This window comes from Emydura macquarii, unplaced genomic scaffold, assembly GCF_026122565.2.
Source record: "Emydura macquarii macquarii isolate MOO-44397 ecotype Brisbane River unplaced genomic scaffold, CSIRO-AGI_Emac_v2 contig_2205, whole genome shotgun sequence".
Lineage (NCBI taxonomy): Eukaryota > Metazoa > Chordata > Testudines > Chelidae > Emydura > Emydura macquarii.
This window is the reverse complement of record NW_027132342.1, coordinates 1,158,540-1,183,221: the sequence shown is the minus strand read 5'-3', so window position 1 is coordinate 1,183,221 and position 24,682 is coordinate 1,158,540. Positions and strand designations below refer to the sequence as shown.

The following is a 24,682-nucleotide window of genomic DNA, read 5'->3' as shown; positions in this document are numbered from 1 at the left end:
TAAGCAGTCTGTCACTATAACAAATGATAGTGAGTAAGATGCCAGCATTCGCCTGGATTGCTGTCACTCTTGACATTGCTACAACTGGCAGAAGTGAATGAGTTATTCAGTTTTCTGGTGTAGACACATCTTGAGCAGCAAAGCTTGCTTTTCTTCTCCTAGGCCCTGTCTTCCCTGGGATTGTATGTTAGCACCTTAGGGCCTGCTTGTAACACTAGACTGACTGACCAGTTTAAAAGCAAGCTTGTTCCTGCTTAGGTGGGTGACCTCGAATTGTGGTATGACAAAGTTAAAACATATCTTAGCCCATGGGCTCTGGTTACAGTTCCTTAGCATGGTTTTAACACTTCTAGGTCCAGTCCAAACAGGCAAAGCTAATTCATGTTATAGCACATTTGGCATGCTGTCAATGCACTGTATTTAAACATGAGTAAAATTTGTTGTGTATATGGAGCCTTACAAATATGTACGTTATACGTGTGCCTAAGTATTAAATGTTTATGCTCTAATGTAGTTTACACTAGGGAACTGAATTTATTTGTGCTTCAATCATCTGTTTTGTTGCTATTGAAGCACAAATGATTGAGGCCCCAATTCAGGAAAACACTTGAGCATGTGCTTCAATGCTGTCCTGAATGGAGAGATTTTCCTAAACTGGAGCCCATCCTACCCATATTGAATTGTCTTAGAGGAACCCCTTGGACTTTTGGCCCCCATCCACATATGGGCTGTTCTAAACAATTGAGTTGCGCTACTGACCCTAGAGAAATGCCCCTTAACCTTCCCTAAGTCCACGCCCTGGTACAATTATGTCTACTTTCCCCTTGTACACATCTGTAACTGCACTCTCTTCACCTCCAGAAATGCCTTCCTTCTGGTCAAAACAAATATCTCTGTCTCCATGCTTCCTAAGGTGCTGGTGAATTGCAACTGGTCCACTAGCTGGCAGCTGTATTCCTGAGAGCCCTTCAGCTACTTGCTTCCCTACATCGACCTTCAGCTACATCTTGCTTGCCCTCCTCCAAATTTAGCAGAGGGCATGGAGGGGGAAAGGGATGTGGAGGGCTGGTTACTTTAATGGTTGGGAGAGGTGTAGCTCCCAGGTCTGCTCCTCAGCCAGCAGCGCTATCTAGTGAATCAACTGGAACTCACTGGCTGTGAGTCCTGCTTTGAGGAGTCACTGGTGAGTCATCCAACCGGGGCTTACTGCTTGTGAACCAACTGTAGTTATTCCAGATCCAAAGAGAACATGGCATATAATCAGCAACCATAGGAGCTTTGTTGGCTAAGGCAGCTATCAGAAGAGCTGCCCCTGACAGCCCACTGTTTATATTAGTGATCTCCATCCAGGCTGATACTTGAATGAGGCTCAGTTGATGTAAACCCCTAAAAAGCATAGGTTAGGTTACCGTGGTTAATAACTGGCTGAAGAGATTTTGTGTGTAGCTTTGGGGAGTGGTATTAGATCTGCAGGGAGGCTACGTTCCTCTATGATATGCTGTGGTGGTGGGGAAGTGTTAAATCGTGATGTGGGGTACAAACATCACCAGCTATAGTACATTACTGTCATGCAGACAGTGCTTTAGAGGCGAGGGCAGCATGTGTGTGGAAAGAATTTTATTTCAAATAATTCTTATTTGAAACTCTTTAAAATCTTGAGCTTGCTGGGTTCGCTTGGCTGGCATAATGCAGCTTTCATTTCTTTAATCGAGGCCATTGGGAAAAATATTCACTGCGAAGGGCACAAAATCACAAAATACCATGTGAAAAAATAAAGGTATAATCAGGGATTAAAAAACCTGTAACTTTAGCCAACTAATACCTTTCTTGTGGTGTTTGACTTCCATTCCAAAACAATGCGGTAACAATGTAGTAATCTCTTGTATTCACTGGTGTGAAAACATAGCTCTGGTAGTATACATACATGTCACAGTGATGCATGCTTGTGTATCAGTTTTACTCTAAACTAGTTACATTACTGAACTGCATAATTTTTGTCCTTGTAATCATGGATTAGTTTTGCTACTCTTATCCTAACGGGCCATAGATAAGCTACTGTCTGCCTAGGGTGATAACTATTCTACTAAAATACTTTTGGTACAAAAGGCTTTTTGTGGTCAAAAGAAGATTAATCTAGCTCCCGGTATGTTGTATTGCCCTTTTCATCAGAAATAAATGAACATTTTTTTTAAAGCGTCTTTGGAACTCAGACCCTAAGTCAGAGGTTTTCAGGCTGGGAGGGTGCAGAGGAACATTTGGAGGAGCAAGGAGCGATGCCAGCAGGCTTTGGACACCAGCCCCTGGGTGGTGGGGCAGGGCTCAGCAAGGGAGCACCACCCCCATTCTCTGACTCACCTCAGTATGCCACCCAGCCTGTCTGGATTGGGTGGACGCAACCAAAGATTGTAACTCAAAGGGGCGGGGGGGCTCAGCTCAATTTTGGGGTAACCAGTTGGAGACCCGTTATTTCTCGCAGGGCAGATACTTGTTTGTTTCTGAAATCAGGCCCCTTTGGAAGCCCAGCTTGAGACTCCACAAAGATTGAGGAACCTTCCAAATCACGAGTGGCTCTTGAAAGTGTAGGCTACCCTGTGTACCCTAGCAGTTTGAACCATGGGTCACTGGACCTGGTGACATTGCTGCTGGGGTTCTGCATTTTTTGCCCTGCACCCACACGTATGCGGTACTGTACCGCTGCATTCACGATTGGGTGTTGTAATTGACGTCTCTTTGCATGTCCAGGAATGGGTCCCACCTGAACTAGCTTTTCTTGAATCTCAGATTTGTCGGCTGTTTCCCTCCCTTGGAGTCTTGGTTGCTTGCCCCCCATCTGTTCAGGGTTGTCTATAGTGCTGCATTGGCCACTGAAATAAAAATGAAGCCAGGATACCGATAAGTATAACAATGCCTGGCCCAACGCTTGGAATGTGCTGAAAGTGGGAATTTCAGTTCAGTTTCCAATTGCAACTGCATTTTGGGATGGTAGCAAGTAGATTATTTGCATGCTGGGGCTATTATGCCAGCTGTCTTCACCCATGCGAGCCTGGCGTGGGGTAGGGCCACATGGGTGGCAGTTAGGCTGGCTTAAAGTAAGTTTAATCCAAATGGTTGTGTGGTCGCCTGTGTGCCGTTGGCAGCATTTTCACGTGTGGATGAGAGGTGCATTACAGATGTGCAGAGGGTTAGCACACTCCATTTCACTCCTGGAGACAAGGTCTTGACTGTAATTCCAGCTTGTGAAATATTCCACTTCAGTGATTTGTTCCAAAGCAGTTGGCATCTTCTTCATAACTTCTCATGTTTAGGCTCAGCATGGAGGCCGATTTTGCTGTTAATCTTTTGCTAGGCCACATAAATGCTAAGTATTCCTCTTTAGGAAAGACGTTCTTTTTTTAAGCAAAAATGTTTATCTTTTTACTGCTCTGTCTTGCCTAAAATCCAATCTTAGTCCTATCTATTATTTAAAAATGCCTTTCTCATTCTCCTCCCCCCTCATGCCCCCCCCACACTTTACAACTCATATTTATATGTGCTGGCAAGTATGTTATAAAACTGTAAGCTAATGTTTTATTCTCACACTTTGTAGTAGATGACCTTGGAATCTAGCTTTTCTTTGGATAGTAAATAATTAAACTTTTCCCCTTTAGACTTGCTGCAGTACCCTGGCTGAACCTAGGCAGTTGTTATTTATACACTCAAGGTGGTTGACCTCTAATTGATTCCCTCCCCAAAGAGTCTGTACTTATTTTTTTAAATTTTATAATACACACTTTCATTGTATTGCACAGCAGGCGCTGTGCATAGTTTAAAAGACAACAAATATTAATTAAATCTAGCAGCAAGATACAAAATGAATCCAAGTCTCAATTCTGAACTACAAATTGAATTTAAGAAAGGCTGCTTCTGTGTTCTGCTGAAAATGTATAATCTGTATAAAATGCAGGCTTCTAATTTAGTCTCCTGAGTAACATAGTTGTAGGAACTGGGATATCTGTTTCCTTCACCTCACGCTAAAAATTTTGTAGGTGTGGTAGATGTATTACAAGAACTGGGGAAGGGACAAAAGTGAACTCTCTGCACCTTTCCCATTAAGGTAGATTAATCTGTGAGTGCGGATCATCTCTTCTAAATCTCCTATTACACTGTAAATGTTTTAAAACAGATCAAACTAATTTTATGGGAGATATTAGTTCTGAAGTAGAATAGTTTGTAAACATTAATGTTCAAGTAACGTGATGTGTGTGGGATTTATTGAATAGTGACAGCATACTGTGGAGAAATAAATTATTTACCATGGCATTTAGAGACAAGTATGAATGACAGCAAAAATAGCCAGCTGACTAAACTGATGTGTGCACAGCATTAATCATGTTGTATTTTTCCTCTGAGATTTATCTTGGTGTGCCGGGGTGCTCAGTATTCATGATGATTGAACTCTTCAGATAAGTAAAAATAAAAGGGTGAGCAACAAAAACTGGGCTTCATGGTTGATCTGCTTTTACATAGCATCATGGGAAGGAAAAAAGCATTGGAAAATAAATAATAGTCTTCCCTTTGGGAAGGGATATGATCAGGTCCTCAAGATGCTTTTTGTTCAGAATAAGTGTATCACAGTGCTGTTGGTGTGTATCTTTGGTGCCTCATTACATGCATTAATGTTAAAACAATTTACATTTTATAAAACCAATTTACATCTGTGGCTAAAATATGTTTGGAAAGTATAGAATGTTATTAAAATTATAAGGCAGTAGTGTCCATTGGAAAAAAAAAAAAACAGTATCAGACCTTAACCAAGAAGGAATGACTTACAGTGAAGCCTGCTCTAGTATTCTGTCTATTTATCTTAGGGTTTTCTGTAGCTCCCATCACTGTTGGTTAAGCATTTCTTTGATAAAAAGTTCCAGAGGGGTAGCCGTGTTAGTCTGTATGCAGCAAAACCGACGAGAGTCCTGTAGCACCTTAAAGGCTAACACAGTTCTGTGGGTTTAAGCTTTCTTGGGCTTATGAAATCTTATGCCCGCAGAAATTTGTTAGTCTTTAAGGTGCTACAGGACTCTCATTGTTTTTCTTTGATAAAGGGATTTTCTTATGTTTTTGCTTTTATTCCAATGTACCCCACTGTACTATGCTTTCTTGAGCATATTTTTTGTTACGTATCTTTTATAAAAATTTATCCTAACATTAATGCATATAATGTGCCAAAACTAGCATTGCTTTACATTTGTTCCTCCTTTATCCTTAGACTTGGACATAAATGAATTCTGCTCTGCCACTAGATTCATAGGGTCCAAGGCCAGAAGGGGCAATTGTGATCATCGCGTCTGCCCTCCCATGTAACGCACGCCATAGAACTTCTCCAAAATAATTCTTAAAGTATATCTTTTAGAAAACATCCAATCTTGATTGTACAATTGTCGGTGAAGGAGAATCCTCCGCAACTCTTGGTAAATTGTTCCAGTGGTTAATTACCCTCACTGTCAAAAATTTATTCAGACTTATTCCCAGTCTGAATTTATCTAGCTTCGACTTTCAGGCATTGGATTATGTTATACCTTTCTCTGCTAAACTGAAGAGCCCATTACTAAATATTTGTCTCCCATGTAGATACTTGGAGAAGGTTATGATTACAGTCTACTTCTTAAGCCAAGTGCACTGAACTTTTGAGTCTGTAACTAGAAGGCAAGTTTTCTAATTCTTTAATCATTCTCATGGCTTTTCTCTGAACCTTCTCCAATATTCAGCATCGTTCTTGAATTGTGTTTGCCAGAGCTGGACACTGTATTCCAGCAGCGGTTGCACAAGCGTCAAGTACAGAGGTAAAATAAACCTCTCTACTTCTACTTGAGATTACCTTGTTTATGCACCCTAGGATCACATGAGCTGTTTTGGCCACAACAACACAGTGGGAGTTCAGGTTCACCACATTATCAACCATGACCCCCCAGATAGAGTGCTGCAGCAACAGCATTTTCATATGTGCACAGCATCCTGAAGAGATCCTCTACTCATTAACTTCTTAAAAAGTTTTTGACTTGGCCCTTGTCCTTGTTGCTACTACTTGTTGACTGAATTGTTCCTTTTGAGGCAGCCTCTCCAGTGAATGAGAGATAAGAAGTGAAATTCATAGCAGAGAGGTTTTCCACATCATTTTCCTCTTTCTCTTTCTACTAAGTCACTTTTTCTCTTTCCTATTTTGGTCTTCTCTTCCTCTAGTTGTCTTTCTCCTTCTTGCTTCCATAGTCTTCTGTCCATCCCTTGTTTCTCTCCTCTTTGCTTGTCTAGACCCATTGATGTGTACTCATGCAGTGCTGAAATTGCTCAACTGGTTGTAGTGCTCCCTTCAGCTAAAATAAGCATGCTCCCTGCGTTCTGCTCACTGCTGCTTTAGAGGAAGCTCCACATCCAGCTGTGAACAGTGCATCATCCGGAGAGGTGATAACTGGTCTGTACTGGCCTCTGGGACCTCTTGAATGCACCATTGTCTGTTACTTTCCCTTGTCTATGCCACCATTATTCCTGTGTGTTCTGTGCCTCCACCTGTTCCCTGCCTTCATTATTGGAGTGTTATTAGCAGTGAGAGAGAAGGTGGACTTTTCTAATGCTTATGGGTCAAATGCTCCACTCCTGCTGTTTATGCTGGCTGTGGGAGTGAGGAATTGAGATGGCGCAGCAAGAGAAACCAGATGAACCCATCTTTCTTGGGACAAAATTCCTCTCAACACAGTTCTTCTTTAGTAGCTCAACTTGCTGTCGTTTAATGTAAAAGAGTGCCTTGCTCCCTACCTGTCCCCTTTTACAGATGCTCCTTTTTAGGGCTTCAACTTCAGTAAGTGAACTATAAGGATGGCATTTTTAAAAAGCCCTGCTGCTGCACAGTAGATTCGTACTGGGTGGGAGGATCTCTCTAGATTCCAGCCATTTCATTCACAGTTGGACAGGGCCTTTTGCTTATCTCACTGGCCAAAACTAATCCCTAAGCACAGTTTGCCCATTTGCAATGTGGAGACGCAGGCTTTATAATGACTGCAGTTAGAAGGGGAAGTCACCGGTTGGGAATTCAGTCCTGTGAAGGCTGAAAAATAAGGCAGCTAGGCAATGTTTTGTAGAGCTGCTGTAGCAGAGGTTATGCCTGTCTTCCAGAATTCTAAATTCTAGCAAACCAAGCCCACCTAATCGTTAACAATTCCTTCTCTTCAACATCAAATTACAATTGATTCCACCCACTAGCCCAGGCCCCTTTGACTCTATCACCAGGGCACCAGCCACTCCCTTTCCCTTCTAAGAAATAATTCTGTAACTTTCTCATTATTGTCAAATTTTGCAGGTGAAACAAAATTACTCAAGATAGTTTTATCCAAAGCTGACTGTGAAAGGTTACAAAAGGGTATCACTGAACTGGGTGACTGGGCAAGAAAATGAAATGAAATTCAGTGTTGATAAGTGCAAAGTAATGCACATTGGAAAACGTAAACCCAACTATACATACAAATTGATGGGGTCCAAAATTAGCTATCGTCAAGAAAGAGATCTTGGAGTCATTGTGGATAGTTCTCTGAAAACATCTGCTCAGTGTGCAGCAACAGTAATAACCAACCACCCACCCACCCACCCCAAAAACAAAACACTGGTAGGAACCATTAAGAAAGAGATGGATAATAAGACAGAAAATATCATAATGACAGTTTATAAATCAACGGTAGGCCTGCATCTTGAATACTGCATACAGATATATTAGAATTGGAAAAGGTACAGAGAAGGGCAACAAAAGCTATTACAGTTATGGAACCATTCCCATATGAGGAAAGATTTAAAAGGTCTGGACCATTCAGCTTAGAAAAGAGACAGCTAATGGGGGTTATGACAGGGGTCTAGAAAATCATGAACCGTGTGGAGAAAGTGAATAGGGAAGTATTCTTTCCTTTCACGTCACAAGAACCAGGGCTCACTGAATGAAATAAATAGGCAGCAGGTTTAAAACCTAAACCTAAAATAGGCAGCAGGTTTAAAACCTAAACCTAAAACCTAAAATCTAAAATGGCTTCTCCATGTCTAATTTCTATAATATTTGGCCTGCTGGAACTGATTCCTTTTTTCCTTCTGTCAAAGGAAGCAGTGAAGTGTATCTCAGTTCAATCTCACCTGTGTCATTGTCAGCAGCTGGGATTATCTGTACTTTGGAAACACTGAATCATAAATCTGAATCAAACCAAAGAATGCAAATTTTGTAGACAAATAGTTTTGCTGTCTTTATTGTTTTTTGCTGTCTTTATGGTATGTTTTTTTTAATAAAGAAAATGGAGGTGGTTTTCTTTGCCGCTTGGCTAGATACTAGCTGTGCCCGACCCCTCTGAATCAGAAGGTAATTGACCCTGTTATTCATGGCCCCACATGATTCAGTAATCTCTCCATTCATCCTTCATACTGTAACTTCCTAATTAATTGCTTCTGAGCCACTGGTCTCCTACCGAGCTCAGAGAATAAATGTCTCCATTGTCACCACCTATGCAATGGAAAGGGGCACATTTAAAATCTCATTGTTGGGATGAGGTAATTCTTCAGTGAGAACACAGTACAGTAGGTGCCTCTTGAACACACTCTTGGTGTTGATTGGTTGACCAAGGCTGGAACAGCTAGTTCAGGGAAAGCTGGTTGTTGTGTGCGGCTGACGAACAGATGACTGACTGCTGCTCTGATCTTATTATCTTGTTGCCATTGCAAAGAAACTCAGCTCTGCTGCAGAGAATAAGTATTTTGCCAAACGGTGATTCAGGTGTCATTTCAGGGAGAAATTTTCACAGGCTAGGTGCCCGGCTACCACTGATTTTATAATGGAAGTCAAGCATCAAACTATCTATCCTCTGTGCCTTTAAATTTGTATAAAAATGAACGAGCAAAGAAAAAAAAGTCAGGCTGATGGAAGTAGCTTGTTGGCCTTAATTGTGGGATGAATGTAAGATAGAGGCTCAAGTGTCTTCAGTGTGGTGTTAGCTTGAGGTAAAACTTGAGTGTTACCCCAACTCGACTCTCATGCGCATACACGCACATATCTAGCTCTTTATGATAGTGCTTTAAATTTACTTGAGCTAGCTGGACCATCGGGGGAGGTGGGGGTGGGTTGAAGCCTGAAGGCTGCTGACACTTGGGCTAGTAATGCCAGGTGCGGATGCAGCTACAGCTCAAGTGAGCACAATTGATCAGCTGCTAATCCAATCACACTGTGCTGCTAATCAAATTCACTCGGTGTAGCTCCAGTGTTGTTTTGCATTCTCACTTCCGTTAACTGCTGAAGTGAAGACAAATAGAAGAACATGACCTAGGCCAATATTTTCTGAAGTGTGGGATGCTAAAAGCTATCTGAGAGGCACAGACAGATCTCAGTTGTTCCCTAGAGTTTCTGCTTTTATTAAGAAACAAAAAAGAAACTCAGTCTCTAGTGATTTTGATTGTGAAGAAAATCTTCAAAATGTGTCTGAAATGTAGCCAGTGCAGTGACATGTATCTGAGTTTGCAGGAAACCTGAGACAATAGGTCTGAAGTGTGAAATGCCCTATTCATTTGAGCGAGTGCTAATTCAGATCCCAGTCACAATACTTTAAATATCGGCACTAACTGTTTCACTGCTCGCCAAAGTGCGTAAGAAAGAAGTGGAAGAATCCTATTATAAAGATGTGCACTGTCTACTTTGATTGCACATTTTGGAGAAGGCTTTTAACAGATGAAGTTAAGAGGGGCAATGCAATTAGTTTGTTTTCCTGCAGGTGGACTCAGTTTTCCGAAATGCTGTAATAAATATGTGTAACTAAAGGAAAGGGGGGGTGGGAAACAATATGAAGAAGGAGAAGAGGTTACATAAAGTTGAAAAAGCAAGAGGACAGGGTTTAGAAAAACATTGAGATAATGAAAGGCAATATAAAGATGGAGTAACTGCAGTTTTTTCTATCTTGCCTGGCAGGCTCCTTGAGGGGGAAAAATGAAGGTTGACATCTGCTTAGTTTGGATTGCTTAGCTGGGAAAACATTTGTGACGGCTTACTTGGGACCTCCTCCTTTAAACCTATTGCAGTGCTGATAGCGATGATAGGTTTATGAAAGGAGAAAGGGTTGGAATTTGCAGTATATACGTAAGCACAACTGTTCCCTGTGAAGATGGATTGAGGAGCAGGATATTTTTATAACCCCATTTTTGACACCGATTGGATGAATACTATAGTTATCTTTTTATTTTTAGATAAGTGATGTTTCCTGAATGGCTAAGTGTCTGCGCGGCAGCATCTGTTCAATGTTTCTGCAGCTATTCGTTTTGCTAAATGCACAGGCTTACCCGCTGCACTAGCTTTGGGAAGTGTTAGATTGTTCAGAAAAGAAGATTCCAGAGAGGGGAACAAATGTATTTCAGGTCTTCAGTTTAGCCAGATTTAAAATGTTACCTAGAGAAGAATGCCCTCTAAATTCCTTTTTAATCCAGTGCTTCTTTATCAAGTTATTATAACTAAGGTGTCTGTATAGACCTAACCAAAATTGATTCCATCCGTTCTGCATTCCTCCTTTTCCATAATGTCTTACCTAAAAGGAACGTGCCAAGCATTGAGTGGAATGATGGTTAAGTCTCTGAACTGAGACTTAAGAGATCTGGATTCAGTTCCTGACTGCCACAAACTGCCTGTCGACCATGAGCAAGTCATTAAATGTCTCTGTGCCTCAGTACTCATCTGTAAAATGGGGATAATATTTCTGTTCTCTTGTTCCATTCTCCATATCTGCCTTCTCTATTTAGGCCCCAGTTCAAGAAAGCATATTCTTAATGTGCTTTCCTGAGTTGGGGCCTTGGACTGTAAGCAGTTTGGTGTAGGGACGGTCTCTTACTATGTGTATGTACTGTGCCTAGCACAGTGTGGACTTTTACTTGTGGTTGGGGCTACCGTAATGTAAATGATAATAATATAGGCAGCTAGGACTAGCATTCAGATTTTGAAAATATAAAGGTTTCACAAAGCCTAATGTTCATCAAAGTTTCCATTTATATCTTTAAAATGTGAATTAGAACTTTTAAAAATTTTTTAACATTCCTGTGCAGTGCTCACAAGGCAATTATTTGTATGTTTTTTTAGTGCCTGGGAATATGCAAATAGAAGTGACTGTAACCAAAAATGAAACTAGCCCATCCTGTCTAGACTGTATGAAAGTAAACAATAATGAGCGGAAGTCAAAAATAAGCAGTATAAATCATGGAATCATATAATTGGAAGGGACCTCAGGAGGTCATGTAGTCCAACCCCCTGCTCAAAGCAGGACTAACCTCAGTTAAATAATCCCAGCGAGGGTTTTATCAAGCCGCAGTTTAAAAACCTCTAAAGATGGAGATTCCACCACCTCCCTAGGTAACCCATTCCAGTACTTCACCACCCTCCTAGTGAAAACCTTTTTCTTAATGTCCAACCTAGACCTCCCCCCACTGCAACTTGAGACCGTTGCTCCTTGTTCTGTCGTCTGCCATCACTGAGAACAGCCTAGCTCCATCCTCCCTAGAACCCCCTTTCAGGTAGCTAAAGGCTGCAATTAATTCCCCCCTCATTCTTCTCTTCTGCAGGCTAAACAAGCCTAGTTCCCTCAGCCTCTCCTCATACGTCTTGTGCTCCAGCCCCCTAATCATTTTTGTTGCCCTCCGCTGTACTCTCTCCAACTTCTCCACATCCTTTTTGTAGTGGGGGACCCAAAACTGGACACAATACTCCAAATGCGGCCTGACCAATGCCGAATAAATAAATAATGAAAAGCAAATATAATTTTTTAAAATGTTTAGGTTTCAAAAGTCAGAAGTTAGTACTACAGATAAAGAATTTTGTATTTAAAAAAAAAAAAAAGATTGCAGGTTTTTAACCTTCATGCCCTTTAGCATAACTTTTTGTTTACTTTTTTTGTGTGTATCTTCAGAGATACAAGCATGGTTTGGGGTCAGTTATTTTTTAGTCATGTGCCATTTCAATGGCATGAAGTTCAGTATAGCCAGTCCCAAATATTCAAAAATCATGATCTTAAAACTATTACTTTTAAAAATAAAGGTTGTGGGTTTTTTTATTTGCCTTCTGGTTTTTGAGTCTTCAGGGTGCAGCTGGGTCATACTTTCAATGTTTTCTCTGAAACCATGAGGGCTGGATTCTTACTTTATTTAAAAAAAAAAAAAAAAAAAAAAAAAAAAAAAGAGCTGAAATTCTCATGTAATTACGTCAGGAGCTGGGGCTATTGGAAAAACCTGGAATATTGCAAAATTTATAAATTGGAGTTGGCAACACTGCAAATGGCTCATAAAAGTGCAAAATGTAGTTCTCAACTTTTAATGTTATTAAAAATCGGCCATTTAAAAGCCCAACTTTCAGTCATTGCTACTGTCTCTCACTGTGTTCGTTGCTCTCCACACTACCCAAAAACTTTCTAAATGAAAACAGGCTGTCCTAGGAGGAGAAGATGAAGCAAGAATAAAAAGGGTTAGCAGATAAAATAGTGCTAAGCTTTTTTCAGGATTTCGTAGGTATTTAAATACTTATTTGAAGTGGTGCTGGATGCATATTGGCATTAATCCAATGTCCTTTTATTGGCATACATGAAAAAATTATCAAGGACATAGCTATTTTTTCTTAACGCTATAAAAACAAGAGCTTTGAATGGTGATTGTGTGTGGGACAAATATTTCTTTATTTGAAACAGAGTATGAGTTTAATGTTTATCTAATACGCCTGCTTGAGAAAGGAAAACTGCCCTCCTTGGATTTCATTGTGTAAACAGACACCTTGGAGCTCTAGTTTAAAACTTAATAATAGGTGGGGAGATGGAAGCTCTGAGTAATACATATAAATATTTTTAATTTCATTAACTGCATAAGATTTTATTATCTGATTTAGGCCCTGATCAACCACTCAAATTTGTGTGGACTCCCTATATCCATGCAGAGCTTTCAGTTGTCTTCTCTAAGAGCAGCATCCTAAGTATTCGTTGAATCTTCTCCAAACCTGCTCTTCTTCTTTTATTTAGAATCATTTGAGCTGCTGGCTTGAAATTTGCCTTGGGAACCAAATATATTTTATTAGACCAATTTCTCTTGATGAAAGAAGCAAGCTTTCGAGCTTACACAGAGCTCATCCTCAGATCCTGAAGAAGAGCTCTGTATATCTCAAAAACTAGTCTCTTTCACCAACAGAAGTTGTTCAATAAAAGGCATACTACATTATTAATGAAGAAAAGCTCTGAATACATTTAAAGTATCGAATCCATATTTCCTTTATTATTGCCAATAGTGAGAGACTTATGGGAGTAAAGGTGAGCAGAATTTGGTCCATAAGGTTGCCTTTAAGAGTGTAAGGAGAAACAGGGATTTGAAGGCATGAAACTGAGAAACATGAACTCTAAAAGTTTAAATTAAATCATCTACACCACTTATGTAACTCCTCACTGTTCAGTCTTTCTGACCAAGTATCTATGTTTGAGCCATCAGTAATAAAATCATTCCACTATAGAAACTGTCACGTTATCGTCATGAGTTTTTCCGTACCCTTGGCCTCTTGATAATAACCAGTATATAAACAGTATAATCATAGGTTCTTTGAAAGCTAATCCGTATATTTGTGTTTGTTTAACTTTTAAGGGAGTCATTTACTTATTGAATTTGCATAGTGATCTAGGCTACATACTCAGGCTGTATTAATCTTTAGTATGTGCACACTAGTACTTGGAAAAAATTCAATGGTCACCTAAAATCTGGACCAAAGTCAGGCTCTTGAGTCAATTTAAGTACTTACCTGAGTTCCCTGATTTCCAAACATGCTGAGCATTTAATAGCTTGTGCCCACGGTTGGCCCTTTAATTACACATAATCGCACATGCCTGCATTTTAGCTTCATGTGAGGGGAAGGTGTCCCTGAAATTAAGTTGTTTGGTTTTTGGCTTCCAAATGAAACGACTCCGAATCCAAACAGGCAGGTAAAAGCCATGTGATCCAGTAAGAACTGAGTCTCAACTGTACTGCACTGTACTGTTTAAGTCAACATACCACATTGTTCATTGCATATCCCTGTGGTGCACCACCCTGATTGGGAGGCAGGAAAAACGTTTACATTACCAGTTTCCTGGTGGTTTTGTGCGCATGCATGCGTGTGTGCGCGCCCTGAATAGTTTATGGGAAATGTTGCTACATGCTGAATTCATGGGCCCTATTAATCCTTGATATCGCTCTATTGATTAAGGGAAACAATGCTGGGGATGTGGCTGGGGTTCCTTTACTAAGAGTTGTTTTAGAAAACTATTTATTTTATTGAATACAGCAAATCAGGGATATGAAGAGGTGCAATTTCTGACCAACATAGCTGTGCTGGCAGAAGCCCCTATCGTAGACACAGTTATACCAGCAAAACTGAACTTCTGCAAAAATAGCTTGGTTTTTTTCAGGAGTGGATTAGCTATAATAGTACAAAGTACAGCTGTATCTGTGCTAGGAGTGCTTTTCTGTTAGAGTATTCCTAAACTGGAAAAGCTCTCCTAGAGTCGACATAGCCAAGGGACTGCTATCCATTACTGATCCTCAGCAATTGTCTAGCACTAAGGTATAGTTGTTACTATCGTACAACAATGGAGAAAAAAATCACTTATCTCCCTATTTTTATCTGGAAAGAGTTTATAAAACATAACTAATCCTCAGGACTAGAAGGGCTGAGATATTTTTGATCAAAAGTTGTTGGGCTTTTTTGCAAGAAAATGCAGGTTTGTTGAATTGAAACATTTCACGGAACTTTGATTTTGATTCAATGTTTTATTTTTGATGACATGAAAGGAAACAAGATCTTTCATTTTGATTCAAATTGAGACTTTCACTTCATTTTGGTTTGCAAAAGCCAAACCAAACAAAAAAAATTAATTTAAAATTTCCTCATGAAAATCAACATTTTTCTATATAAAGTTTTGAACAAAAGAATTTCCTATGAATTTTTTTTGAAGAAATAAATTGAAGTTTTCAACCTGCTCAACTCATGACCTCTTGAGAAATGGGAATGTTGGTCTCCATCTTCCAGATGGGCAAACTGAGTAGGAAGATAAAAAGTTATTTGTCAAAGTGCTAATGTTCTCTCTTGGATTAGGGAGTTTGGAGCTCAGACCTCGTGCAGAACAAATGAAAGTGAAGATTCTGTGTTTTGTGTTCTCAACATTTTTTCCTTTACCTTTATTACCTGATTAATAATCTCCTTTCTCCTGCCTCTCCCTTATGCTGTCTCTCTCCTTTCCTCCTCCACCCTGTTCACAAGGTCCATGGGAGTTTTTTTTTGTTTTTTCTCTGTAAGGCTTATGTGTGCACCTAACTCCCTTCCAACCAATATTATAAGACAGGACAATACAGGAAAAGAAGTTCCATACAACATCTGGCAAGCGATTTCATCTGTACACTCAAACCTAGCAGGGATAGTGTTTTTCCTGTAGAATCAAGAAGCAGTAGTTGGCTTCTCCAAATTTGGAGATTGGGAGAAATGAATTATGGGACTACCGTGATGGGGCAGGCTTTGAAGGTTAAGATGCAGCTATTAGTCTATTATTATTATTATTATTTATTATTTTATTTATAGGTTGCCACAGTTGTATATGGCACTTGACAGAAAAATAAAACCTGGTTCCTGCCAATTATACAATGCAATTACGCTGACAACTGGAGAGAGAAAATATTTTCCAAGCAGCTTGTTGTAATGTAATACTGTTCTTCTTATATGGCAGTGTGGGTGTATTGAAAATCATTGAAGGATCAGTAGAGATTATTATTGGGGAAAAAGAATTCATTATAATTAAAAAAATTTTTTTTTCCATTTTCACACAGAAAAACTTCTTTTGGTTTATAAATCACCTTAACGGTTGAAGTCACAAGTACTTGTAGATTGGCTTAACAGTAGTTTGTTTGCTTCCTTATTTGCATGTCACTTGGTCCGGGTGAAACTGAGAATAAGCAGCATTTTCTAATCAGGCAGGTTACAAATTAAACAGGGTTACTGATTGCTCATCCCCATTTATATGTGAACTTTAAAATAAAAAGATGTCACAGCTGATGTCAAACATCACTATGAATTTTCCTTCTCAGGACCTCAGCCCTCCTAGTTTCAGCCTTGCTGACATGTGGCTTTATAAATGTTTAGTTTTGTTTTACCATAGTTACAAGGCATTTCCTGTTGAATCAAGGTTCATGTTTACATTTCTTTTCAGCATATGGGGAAATGAAATTATACTTCTTACATCAAAGTACTGAGCATTAACTCCTTTGTGGCAGGTGAAGATGAAGATTTTCCCGTCTCTCGTGGTTTGGTGTATAGTGCTTTGTGCTACTGGTATAGGAGATCTGGGTTCCATTCCCAGTGCTCGTATATGACTTGGTTCCTATAGGTGATGGGAAGAGGACTGTATAGAGCAGTGGTTCTTAACCTTTCCAAACTACTGTACCCCTGAAGCCTGAGTCCCACCCCCACGGGGCTGAGGCATGTAACTTAGTTTCATGGCGCCCCTGTGGCTCCAGGCAATTGCCTTTCTTGCCCCCCCAATACCAGCTCTGCACTTGTGACTCCTCTAAAACTGTCACAACCCCCAGGTTGAGAAACACTGGTATAGAGAATGTGCCCGCAGCTTTTAGTAGCTAGTGGTCTGTACTGCCAAGCTTGAGATCCCTACTATTGGTTTTGAAATTTGTTCTCATAGGTAACTAGCATGCTCGATTAGTGGGATTCAGCCAGGGCGGATTAAAAATCAGTGCCATTTAAAGAGAATCACATTTTTTTTAATTGAAGTTAAACACAAGTTTAATATTTAAAATATCAATCTATTTAATAATAAGTTTGAAATGGACAACTTACGTTAGGGCCTAAACTTATTTATTAAAATCCTTTAAATGAAATACCAGAAAAAAAAAAAAAAAAGGGCAGTACATGTTTGCTGCCAAGTTTTAAAGAAAATGAAACCACCAGTGACTGGTGAAAGTCACTGACTAAGCATCTGAAACCAGAGTTTGTTGACGTGCTCAGCCAGCTTTTGAGACCAGTAGCCTCTTCTGCAGGCGCGGTGAAAAGTTTGTTTATTTTTCTGTATTGCAGTTTATTCAACTAATTCAGTTCAGGGACCAATTGATTCAAAGTTAATAAACCAGTTGGGAGTTGGAAAGTACAAATGCAAAACACAATTAAAATAGATGATTTAATCCCGGTTTCCAGCCTGCTGATTTTAAATCATGATTAAAATTGGTGATTTAAATCGCTTTGATTTAAAGCAGTTCACCCTAGGTTCAGTCCTTAAGGGGCTGGTCTACACTGGCAGTGGTGGTCAATGGGAGATATGCAAACTACGTTATGTAGCTTCCCATCAACACAGCCTTATTCCTTTCGGGGAGGTGGACTAGTTGACTTGACTGGCGAGCGCTCTCTCTGATTGACTGAGTGGGTCTGGGAAGACCCACTCAATCAATGCCGCTGCATCAGTCCCTGCCGCTGCAGCAATGTAGACATGCCCTTAGGGTGTGACTACACAGCAGTTGGGAGGGTAGACAGAAAGATGCTAGGTCTGCTCGAAGTCGTATGCTAAAGATAGCTGTGTGGCTGTGGCAGCTCAGACTAGCCGCCCAAGTATGTACCCAGGGCTCAGGCAGGTTTGTACTCAGGTGGCTAGCCCAAGCTACTGCCCATGCTGCTGCATTCACACTGCTATTTTTAGTGGGCTAGCTGAAGCAGAACTGGCACATGTCTGTCTACCCACACTGGGAAGCGCACTCGCCCACCTGCTGTGTAGACATACCCTTCGTGGCTAGTGCTGTGTGCCGCCATGTGGAAGACCAGGTAGACTTGAAGTAGCACCTGTTCCTTCAATGTAGCCAGGATGTAAGTGTAAGCAGGGATCAGCCATGAAGCCTACTGGTCTGTGACTATGCAGAAAATACATGTACAAGTGCAAGGTAAATGAAATGTCACTGTCACAGTGGCTGGTTGTGTAGCCTTGAGAGCAAATGTCAATATATTGTTGGAGGAGTTGTAGTCTGCAAAATTATAAAGAATTAGATCTAAACACATTCAGAAAGCAAAAGCAGAAAGGAGCACGAGAATGTTTTTCCATTAATGTTATTCTTACGTCCCATCTACGCTTTGGAACTGGTTGAAGCATACTAATGACCAACACGGTTAGGCCTCTTCCTGTAGATTGGACCAAACTGTAGTTGAAGAGTGTTCCCAAGTCATGCTACAGCTGTTGACTTTGCAGGTCAGATCTGGGTATGTGGTTAAAACAGCATGGTCCGGTCAAGCCTACCAAAACAAGCCAGGATTAAACTGTGATAGGAAACTGTCCTGTTTCAGGATAGAAGCAATGAGATTCCCTTCTGCAGAAGTTGTTACAGGGTAAGTGGAGCGGGGGGGCGGCTTGACAAGGATGAACAACAGTGCCGCTTGAAAGCAAGGGAGGGTGACAAAAGATCTGGTGCTGTCCTGCCACTTCTACAGCGAGCAGCATGCTATACTTGGCAGTGACCCAACCAGCACCCCACAGATGACTTTGGGCACTTTGAAGGAACCTGAAGCAGGGACCCCTGCTGTGAACAGTGAAGAGGAGGAGAGGAGAGATTCAGCGGGAGACTCAACCCATGCCTCAAGTCAGGAACTGTTTGAAACCCTGCAAGAATCTAGCCAGTCTCAACTGACAAGTGCAGATGGGCCTGCTGATGAAGGGGAAGGGAGCCTGGGTAAGTGTATCCTTAATTTGATGTTTTAAATTTTCCTTTCTCTTCAGTCCTCATCTCTCTCCCTTTCTCTCCCCTGACTCTCTTCCCCCCCTTTGAAAAATGGCACCCATCCCTTCTGTAAGTTTCAAGAAAAAGGGGTTGATTTTTGGTAGCTTTACTGATCTAATGTTAGAAAATAAAACATTAGGGGATACACTCCAAAAGATTCGTTTGGCAATCCCATTCCACAGTCCACCTCAGATCAGTATCCTGTGCTCAGGTTAAGGTAGAACAAACCGAGGCAGAGTTGGCTCCACTTTCTAGTTCTTTGCCTTGTTTATTTAGTTTATCTAAAATAAGGGATGGTCCTTTTTATCCTCCTGAGAGAGTTCAATGAAACTTTCATGGAAATACTGTGCAATCCTCTCCCAAATATTCCTAGGGATGCACAGCCTTGTTTCTTTCACCGCAGTAGGAGACTTTCCCATGCTACTCTGTGCTGAACTTGGCTGGCACCATTTCAGGAAACAGGCCAGCAGCATATGGGCTTGGGTGGCCTTGGAACACCAGTGGCAGCTGGGTTCTCTGTGCCTTTGTCATCCTCAGGAATGAGATGTCAGCCAAAATCCCCACTCCCTGTGAAAATAGTGCCGATATTTACTGTACTTTCTCGATGTCCATACCCAGGTAGGGATGGCTGGCATTGCTACAGAACACCCATCTCTAGTCACCATTGTTGGAGCTACAGAGCCATGCTGCAATGAGAGGTTCCAAAGCTGAAGTGACCATTAGCATTTCTTATAAAAAGTGTTTCTGGGAATAATGGAAGAGAGTTTTGAGACTTACCTTTCCCGTTCTGTTGTGACTGTAACTCTAATGGTGTATCTGTCGGTTTTACCTGCAGCTTCTGGTATGGTGACCTTGAGAGGTGCAGCCTCCATTCATGCTGAATGCCTGACCCAGATCAGGGGGAGAAGGAAGAGCGAGGATATGTTCTGTGAGATCCTCCAAACCTTTCCAGCCTCCAACCAGGAACACAGGGTTTGGACAGACCATGTGATCGTAACCATGGAAAAGGGCCAAGACTAGAGAGTGATTGCTGTAGGAGAGGCAAAAGGACCGAGCCACACATTGGGGAATGCCCCAGGACATCATTGATTTGCTCGAGCAACCAACTCAGATGCTGCAGAGCATTACTGACCGATATGCCCAAAGACTCTGGACTCATTAGCCTTTCCAGTCCTCAGAGAAGTCCATTGTCATTGCACCCTGCACCACCAAGATACCGCGTGGCAAAATGGTATACATCCTTACCTCTACCACTCCATGCTGGGGGATAACAAGTAGAACAACAGCTACACATACACCAACCCATGAAAATCACATATCAGCGTATATGTATCCACAACCTACTACATTTCAGATACATGGACAGAAATGTTCACTCTTTCCTTCCATTTTTACTTGGGATTTTAAAGTATGGTTCACCCTACTACGGTGTTGGTTTAAAAAAAATTATTTAAGTTGTGTGTGTGTTTGCACTTCAGTTTTGTTGTCTGTTTCTTCTGCATTGAATAAAGTTCTGTTGTTGGAAACTCAGAGTATCTTTATTAGTTCAGACCAAGCATTACAGAATTCATAATGGGAGGCAAAGATCCACCCATATTTAATCTAAGTACACAGAAAAGCATCAGACAACACCACTGTGGTTGACTAAAATGGTTTTTAAGGCCTCCCAGACCTCCATGGTTAGCTCTTCTAATAGCCCTGGTTTCTGGCTGTTCTAGTACACCAGCTGGCAAGTCAACCTTGCCATCTACCCTGGGGGCAATTTCCCCCCCTTTGTCTCACAGATACTATGCAGTACACAACATGCAACTGTGAGCATGGGGATGTTTTTTTCTCTCTGAGATTCAATCTACCGAACAAAGAATGTCAATGTCTGTTTGATCTACAAAAGCGCATGCAACAGTCATTCTGCATCTGCTGAGAAGGTAGATGAATCTTTCCTTGGTGCCGTTGAGGTGGCCAGTGTTTGGCTCCATGAGCCAGGGGAACAAGAGGTGGGCTGGGTCCCCCATGGATGACTCTCTACATTTCAATATCATCAGGAAAAAAGTCTCCACTTGCAGATTTTTGAAAAGTCCTGTGTTCTTAGAAATGTGAGTGTCGTGCGCCTTCCCTGACCAGCTAACATCAATATCAGTGATGTGTCCTTGCCCAGCCACTAACACTTGCATAATCATGGAAAAGTATCCTTCCTGTTGATGTATTCAGTGGCTAGCTTTGCTGGTGCCAGAACACGGATATGCTTGTTGTCTATCACCCCACTGCAGTTTGGGCACCCTGTCTGCAAATCCATCCACTATGTCCTGTACATTATTGAGAGTCACAATCCTGCATAGCAGGAGCCGCTTACTGGCCTTACACGCTTGGCTGGCAACAGTGCCTTTTGTAGATTTCCTAACTCCAGTCTGATTTTTCCGCTGACCGATATCAATCCAGTGGTGCAAGCTTCCGAAGTGTGGTCACCGCTTGCTTTTCCACTGAGTGTCACTCTCCGATTGGTGTCCCAATGCTGGAGGTCTGGGGAATCCAGGAATGTGGCCTTTCACACCTGGAAGCAGCCACTTCTTGTCATCCATCCTAAACCTTCATGACTATATGATCCCATTAATCAGTGCTTGTTTCTCAGCCCAGAACCAACAAACCACCGTGTGGAGTTGCAACATCAACACCACCAACAATCTGGCATTTTTTTTCCATGATGTCCATCAGCATCCCCTTCTTGTGCTTGAACATATCTGTATCTTCCTCATCACAGTCCCAGTTGTCGTGGTACTGACTCAAGCTCTGCAAATACAGGAGAATCATGCGCGCTGTACTAGCAATGCTCAGGAGAACGGCGCTGTGTTCTGCAGGATCCAAGCTTCTGTCAGAGAGATGGGAGAGACTGAAAAGGCACCATGGGGGACTGGGAGTTTTTTTTTTAAAAAGGCACACAAATTCTGGGATGGAGAAAGTGGCATGCTGGGAACTTGACCCTGGGGAGGAGCATGGGCAGTGTTAACACAAGTTCCCAAGTATGCGTGTGCTCAGAACATATACAAACCTCAGCAGCTGTACGCCAGCTTAACTTTCATTGACTGAACTTTGTAGTATAGACGTGACCTGACAAAAAGTGAAAGGAAGTAAGTATTATCTCCATTTTTCAGATGGTGATTTGAATTATAGAGCGCTAAAGTGACTTGCCGCAGGTCATCAAAGAAGTGTTGTGGCAGGGCTAGGCGTCGAACCCAGATCTCCTCAAAATTCAAACCCGTGAGAGATGAAATGTTAAGTCAACCTAAGCCCCCGTATAGGCACTGCTAGGTTGATGGACAAAGTCTTCCCTTCATAAAGCTACTGGCTCTTGCAGGAGTGGAATAACTACAGTGACAGAAAACCCTCTTCTGTTGTTATGGAAAGTGTCTATGCTATGGTGCTACTTTGCCGTAGCTGTGCTGCTGTAGCGTCTGTAATGTAGACCAGCCCCCCAGGCCAGTGTCATAACCACAACACCCTCAGCTTTCCTCTCTGTGTCTGTTAGAACCAGGGCCCAATCAAGGCTTTCTTACAATGGATGTTCAGAGATCACCCCATTTACACCGTCAAGACAACAGTTTTGAACCTTGGCCTGTAAGGTAAATGGTGTTTTTTTGTAGCTTTGTTTAACATTCTGTTAATCGTGGCAGTATCTATAGCCATAACCCACACATGCTCCAGGCTAAGGCTTTTAATACTTTTTTAGCCTTCTATTGTGGATGTGCACAAAGCATGATAGAAATGTTTTAGCCTGAAGCAGTTTTAAACCACGCTTAAAAATGCTTCACAATACATAGTTTTATTGTTAGAATAGGTGTTACTGTGGGCCTCCTCTACGCTACGTAAAGTTATTAGCCTCCAGCACTGTTAAGCTCAGATTTTCGGCAAACATTTTAAAAGCCCTGCTTTAAACCATTTATGCCAGCTGTGCTGCAAACAAGGCTGACTAACGTGGTGCTAGTGTCACTGAGAAATGCTGACGAACTAGCTTACACAAATTAATCAGTCCTCTCCTGCCACTGTCCCACAACGAGCACTGTGCTTGCACTGGTTTTGCTATACTGCTGTTCTTGGATGTGCAGTAGGATTGATAGTTTGTCAGTTACACGTGGGCCAGGGATAAAATGTTTTAAGGCTATCTGGTACAGCTGGGTGGGAAACGGTTTTTCCATCCCATGAACATTTTTGAAGTGTTCACAAAAATGTCAAGACAAAACAGTTCTTTCATTGTGTGGGATTTTTGTTTGTTTGTTTTTTGTTTGATGAAGATGCATACACCTCAGAATAGCCAATAGCTTGATAGTTCAGGCACTCACTTGTGTTGGGGGAGAAACCCAGGTTCAAGTCCCTGCTCTGAATCAGGCACAGCAGGGACTTGACCTGGGCAATGTCTTATCTCAGGTGAATGCCCTGGGAATAATTTCTGACAAGCTCTGCTGCCTTGTATAATTTGCGAGCATAGATGATCCCACGGTGAATGTAGTTCTGTTCTTCTGTGATTTCTTCACTCAGCTTGTTTACTCATCCTCTTTTGCCTGTGGTTCGCTGTCTCTATTCCTCCATCGGGTATTTACCACCAGTATAGTTATTTCTGTGTTCGTGCTCTCGAGCTGCCTCACTATTCGTTACAGACTCCCTGAAGCTAGCTTGAAAACTGTTCTGCATTTTTTAATCGACCTTTGAACGCTTGGCTCTATTAATAACTGGCAACACCTGACCTTTTTCAAAATCTGCATTCCAGCCAGGCTAAGAGCAAAACTGTATCTCTGGCATCAACAGATGACAGCTGAGAGATTTGCCTTGCTAATGTTCATATATTGAAGAGAAAGCAATAATGGATTAGGTTAGTTTGAAAGTTTATTTACATAAAATCATGTGGTGACTAGTTCGCAGAACAAAGCTGTGCCCGTTACAAAATGACTGTCACGTTTAGCACTTACTGGCACACTCTGTATCAGTCTCTACAGAGAAACCAGGATTTAATGGACATTGACTGACCTGCATTCTCTTTCCTAGAAAGTAGTTCTTCCAAGTGGGAATAGGAGCATAGTGTGTTTGTGTGGGAATCTGCCATAGCTGTTCATTTGAAAATGGAGAACTTCAAACACCTTTCACAAGCATTTCAATGAAAGAAAATTCCCAGAAATACAAACCGTTTAACAATCAGCCTCGTTCAGTCTGTTTGCAACTTTATTATTTAAAAAAAATTAATAAAAATCAATAAATCCAGATCTGAGCTGGTCAGAAATTTTCAGACAGAAAAATGCTCTTTATTTTTGAAAACTTGAAATTGTCAACAGAAAACCTCCATCGGGAAAATAGAAATCATGCGCCCCGGCTGCCCTCGTGGAAGGCTCTTTGTTTCCCTTTCTGCCCGCAACAGTGAACCAGGGGTGCTGTCCAGCCTGGACTCTCTCTCACAATGACTTTCTAGTGATAAGCAGCAAACCCCTCCAGACACTATCACCTAGCACAACAGCATGTGGAGCCCCACACCCAGCTAGATTGCAGGAATGTTTACTTGAGTTGCCTCACACTGTGATGCTGTTAGCAAGCTACAAACCTCTACAAAAGTGCAGGTACTGCATTTACACAGATGTCCACAGGCAGGGACACACCCAGCTGAGTTACGTGACTGCTTTCCCCCAGCCACGTATGAAGCAACAATAGAGAGGCACCAGTGAATTTCCCCCCAGCTCCTCAATCTTGCACCCCAGAAGCCTGACCAGTGTAAGTTCATTATTCAGTCCGCTCCTCCCTCAATGTGAATAGGTCACTCACCAGTCTAATCAGGGCCATCCCTAGGAGGGTGCGGGATCCAGGGCAAGCCACATTCTGTGGTCCCCTGCCTACCTCCAGTGGCATACCCTGGGTCTCCAGCACC

General features: G+C 41.6%; 1 protein-coding gene across 8 annotated transcripts in view; it reads left to right on the top strand.

The window, feature by feature from the left end:
- Positions 1–24,682, top strand: part of EPS8 (EGFR pathway substrate 8, signaling adaptor) — a 198,716-nt gene that overhangs the window by 84,609 nt on the left and 89,425 nt on the right. The window contains exon 1 of one of the 8 annotated variants that reach the window (XM_067559152.1): positions 14,448–14,590. The exons of the other annotated variants lie outside the window; for them this stretch is intronic. The gene's annotated coding sequence lies outside the window, so the exon portion shown is untranslated. Of the gene's footprint in view, positions 1–14,447; positions 14,591–24,682 lie in introns of those variants that run through there. 8 annotated transcript variants of the gene reach the window in all.